The following is a 5542-nucleotide window of genomic DNA, read 5'->3' on the forward strand; positions in this document are numbered from 1 at the left end:
TAATTCAACTAATTTTGTCACAAACTATATGATTTCTCCATAAAAGTAGGACCGCCCCCCTTCACACTCAAACGGTTTAGGTGAGAAGGGCAGTAGAGGTATTCACCCCCCCCCCACACCCAATCGGCCAACAGGGGAACGACATAATATAAAGATCGGTTAAAATATCAATAACAAGTTTTAATAATATAGATATTTAATTGGTTCTGTTAGCAAGCTGTGATTTCTACAAATAAATTGGACCGCCCCCCCACTCGAAAGTTTATGTGGGTGGGGGGGGGGCGGGATTGATGGCATCGCCCCCTCCCGACCCCACCAAATCGGCCAACATACTAGAGGGGGGGGGGCGAAATAATCTAACAACAGGTTGAAATATAAATAATTAGTATATAGGCCTATTATTAACATAAGTAATACATTTGTATGCAAATTGTGTGAATTCTATAGGCCTACTAAAATTCGTCCGATCCCCCCGAGGGGGTCGGCCGAGTGGGGGGGGGGGGCGATCGCCCCTACCGCCCCCCCCCTGGATCCGCCAGTACCTAGTTTTTCAATGTGGGGAAAAATTATTACTTTTCTTGCATAGTAACGTTTATTATTAATTTATTATTAATATTAATATTTTCATCAAATTTCATAAACGTCATCCAAGTGATTAATTTTTTACAATTTTGTTTTAAACAAAATAATTCAATAAACACTTGATCAAATCGTTTTTTGTTATTGTTGTTTTTTTTACATTGTTAACTAATATTCTATGGATTTATGTAGTTATTTTCACTTAGGGTTCCGTTGACAAGTTTTAATTATATTTAATGGGGTCTCGGGTCTAAAAAGTTTGAGAACCTCTGTATTGGAACACTTTTTCGTGTGAATATGGAGTCCTATTTTGCAGAGACACTTCCGTCCACATATGCACATATCATGTTGATTGCTGAACGAAAGCCACATTGTCATTATGGATAGACTCGATAAGCGAGTTTTTGTAGCCTGTGAAGTAATTTAAGACTCAGGTAAAGACTTTGCCTACAAAACTAAGGAGAGAATTCCCTTTTAATTGCTGCAGTCGTTTCTATCCCTTAATTTTTTTAAAGGGCGACGATTTTAACATCCTGCAGGTCGCGTGGCACACCACCTCTTGCCAACATTTGCAGAGCAGTTCGCGTAGGGGTTGGCTTAATTTAGTTTTGCACCGTTTCAGAAGTTTTTGGGAGTAACTGGCACATAAACCAGCAAGCTTCGGGCAGGAGGGGCTCGTTAGACTTGATTAGCTACCCATCTAGGAGAAGGAAAACTATAGGCCTACCTAAACACGGAAAGGCTTCGGAAGACAACCCTAAGGAAAAATCAAAAGCTGTGACCCTTAGGCAGATACTGGCACACAGTGCTACAACCTTGCAGAACCCGCGGTGCTACTGATCCCAAAACAGTATAGGACATTTCCGTTCCTTTGGTCACATCAGCTGCTTGAAAAGGGGGGGGGGGAAACGCTTTCATCTCGCTTATCCAAAGTCCTAACCTCAAAAAACTGAAGAGGATACTCCAGTTTCGCCTTTGGCGTCGTCCGAACACAGGAAGTGGCAGTTACCGGTTATAAGCTTTTTGCTCAATTGACGTAGAGCAGAGCGCCAGGGGTCACTTTTGACAGTGGGAGGGATCCTAAGAGCCCGCTGGACAGCTACCGCCTGCCTTAATTAAGCTGGACAGCCCCCAGTCTGTAAGATTCTGTCACGTCATGCCTGTCTTCCTCGTTGGGTACACAAGCCGGTCTCAATTATAACTTAGAAAATCTGCATTAATAAATGATTAACTGTCCAGGCTGAAGGTAGCCCTTCAAGAAACTCGTTTAGCTGACCGAGGGCTGACTCAAAGAGAAAGACTGCACCTTCTTCTGGCAAGGCAAAACAGAAAGGGAAGAAAGGGAACACGGTGTATGTTTCGCAGTGAACACACTGCTGAACACAGTAGAGCTCAAGTGCAATGGTTCAGAAAGACTCATGTCCCTATACCTTAACAAAAATATTGGACACGTAACTTTAATAAGTGCCTACGTTCCTACGTTGAGCTTTACGCCAGAAGCTTAAGACATGTTCTATAATAACCTTTCATCTGCTCTAAACGAAATCCCAAATACTGAACAACTTATCATCCTTGTCGATCACCTTGCACGGCTTGGATCTGTATTGGACGATTTGGTGACAGAAAAGTAAATGAAAATGGACAAAGTGTACTCGAGGTTTGCTCACTACACTCTTTTTGTGTCACTAATACCTAAACCGCTGCACAGAGTATCATGGCAGCATCCTCGCCCCAAACACTCGCATCAACTAGATCCAATCATGGTAAGACACGTGAGCTAACAATTTTTCAAACTTACCAGGTACTATAACAGTGCAGACTGCGACACAGATCACTACTTTATATGTTGTAAGATAACCATACCAAACAGGCTGGAAAACTTCAATCTGATGTAAGTAATATGCCACTTCGATCTCTTTATACAGTTTGATGAATCTTTTAGAATGCGACTACTAAATGCTCTTGGAAATATACTATTTGATACTAATGACTTTAAGCTTAACCAATACTGTTACAATTGACCAGTGTTTCTAAACTTTTACAATGAAGCCCAACCAGATCAGAACGCATATAAAAGAGAAAAGGATTCCGAGAGGCTGGAAATTAAAAAAAATAAGGTAGGCCTACAACAAAGTGGGTTGCAAGAGTGGATGTGCTTAGAACGCTCTACATGGGCTCAGTGCGATCTCAAATGGATTACAATATCTCTGTTCAGGTCTGTATCGCAAACATCTTTAGCGTGCATAGATGCTGGAACCTGTCCGAAAAGGGCAGGTGGGGATGGAGACTGACAGAAGAAATCAGGAGGTCGCCAAGTGAACGATGAGATTAGTATAGCAAATGATCACAGACTGTATCGTCTTGCATGATAGAGATATTGGCAAATGTTCACATTCAGGCGACTTTTTGTATGTGGACAGGTAGACCATAAAACTGAGCGCCCCCTTTCTCGTGCTATGTGAGAAAAGTCTAAACATGTCGTCAAGAAAGAGGTTTCAGATAAGGGTGAGCGTCAAAACTCCAACAGCGGAGTTCAGAACTGAGCTCCTGAGGCCAAACTTTTTCGGGCATTTCTAACCTTCAGAAACTCATTCTCCTACAATGCACCGTTTCTCCAAGTAAGAAAATATCAGCTTAAATAACATTAAACTAAGAAGGAGTGGTACATGTGAGTACTGAAGTTTGAGAGACATTCAAGGCAATAGAGCGTGTAAGTTTGTAATGATCTTCAACTTCATACTTGTAGCTGGAGAAATGTGCCCATTTTGACGTCAAAAGGTAGAATGTAGAATCTTGAAATTTCCTCTTTAAAGAAACTTTTGAATCAATTTTATTTCTACTTTGAAAATAAAACATCACATTAATGTAATAATTTAAACTTTAAAAGTTTTCACTAGTGACGCCACTGATCATTGGTTGGGTATCTGTAATCACCAGGCGCTGTTGCACTTTCACCCAATGGTATAAAATGTTTCTAATTTTCCCTTAGGTGCTACAGCTTCTAGTGTCTAGACGTTCTATTCCCTATAGGGAATGAAAAAAGATTTGTGTTAACAGCTTTAGTACATCAACATAACAATCCCATTTCTTTTAGAGCATCATTCCTTTGTGATCACATTGAAGGCCACACTAATTTAGTGTCCTATAAACAATGCTCTCCCCATTGAATTTAATATGTACGTACTTTGTACCAGGTCATAAAAATATATCTGCAACCTCTTGAACAAACCCAAGTTTAAGATTTGATTAGCGCAGTGAACATAATTCTTAAGCGTCTGCTTTTGTTGAAGCAATGCAAAAAGGCAACTGTTGTAAGACACTTAGTTAGTATTATTAGTTGTATAGAGACGCACCATAATTGACAGACTTTGAACGCGACTAGTGACGTCATGACTTAGTTGGGTTAGAGACTATACCTAGAGACATCAAGTCAGTTGGTGATAGGATTCCTTAGGGATAACACTCTGTGGCCTTTAGAGTATTAAACCACCATCTGAATTGTCTAACGGTTTTGGACTTAGCTTCTTCACTTGTTACTTTGTGTACGTCTATGTTCTTGTTTGTTAGTTGCATTGAATACGCCCGCACAAGAAACTCAGACATCTCCAGAGTAATTTGTCGAAGTCAGACAGGTATCAATAACTACAAGACAGAAGGCTTATCACACTGTAGGGGCCTACTATGCACTGATATTGGAAGCACCATCGTAGTCTTGGATTCACATTTTCATATAATAATAATTATAAATGGTTATTTCTTATTGCTTCGAATATTTGTTCAGCAGACGTCTGGTTCTCACAAAATATGAAAACCTAGAAATGACTCTATAATTGCTATTTCTTTTGGTATTCCGTCATCAGATATCACGAAACAAGATTGGAAAATAATGTTACAACTTTTGATTTGTCGTGAGTGCTTTCAAGAATGAAAGAGAAAAATTGCGTGGATAGGATCTCCTTTAGTATTGTTGCTAGAACTGTAACATTCATAATGTGATGAATTACCTAATTGCCGGTAATTTTGAAGGTGCTCCCTATTTACTTAATCCACCGTTCTCAGTCGTTCATTGTGTCTGTATGTTTAACATGCTTGTTGATTGCTCATTGAACAGCCCTTTGTAAATGCGACCAATATTTGAATCCTTCTTTCCATACATTTTCCTGGGAGCGTTCACTGAGCAATCAGCATGGCTGACAGTAACACACATTCAGTTTTTGGGAGTAACACCCCTTGATCCGCCAGTGCTACAGCCCATAACCAACAGCCTGTACGGCAGTGCTGAACAACTAAAGAAAACAGCACACTATATTTCCTTGGTACAGACTGCAAAAGAGCTCACAGATCAGCAGCAAAAAGTTGGCTAGAAGAAGAAGAAGTAGGCCTATTACAAAAATGAGCTGTCATGTAGACTATAATAATAATAATAATAATAAATGTAGAACATTGAAATACATTAATTCAGACAATTAATAGTATTTTTGGATTAATAGGTTATTTAGTACAAAGTCTAGATTTAAGACGGCAATGTGTTAAATCTTCGACGTCTACTATCCCATACTATCCCAGACCAAAAGAAAATCCAATGCCGAGATCGACTACCTGCGGACAATGGTTATGCGCAGCTACAGAAAATACTGCACTCCTCACTAATATTCGGACTCGAAGACAAGCCTTATTATATTTTATTCCAACTATTTTATGCCTATTTCAAACTTTGTCTACATTTATTATTATTATAGATCTAAATGATTAAAATTTTTGTTAAACCTCCTATTCAAACCAGCTTTATTGATCAACCTATAATAATAGAACTAAAGTGAAACAAATGTAACAAAAATATTAATAATATTCTGGGTCTGGACTCTAGATCTAATCTAGTTCTAATGTCTATTTTTGTGAAGTAAAAAAAAAAACGTGTGGTACTTTTCAGGTTTTGACCGTTTCCGGCGATAGTTCAGCTGCG

The 5542-nt window shown here is 39.3% G+C and overlaps 1 protein-coding gene across 1 annotated transcript in view; it reads left to right on the top strand.

Annotated features, from left to right (window-relative positions):
• The window catches only part of LOC106057162 (ribosomal L1 domain-containing protein 1-like), a 187793-nt gene that overhangs the window by 129397 nt on the left and 52854 nt on the right, over positions 1–5542 (top strand). The window lies entirely within an intron of this gene.

Source organism: Biomphalaria glabrata, chromosome 2 (genome assembly GCF_947242115.1).
Source record: "Biomphalaria glabrata chromosome 2, xgBioGlab47.1, whole genome shotgun sequence".
NCBI classification, from domain to species: domain Eukaryota; kingdom Metazoa; phylum Mollusca; class Gastropoda; family Planorbidae; genus Biomphalaria; species Biomphalaria glabrata.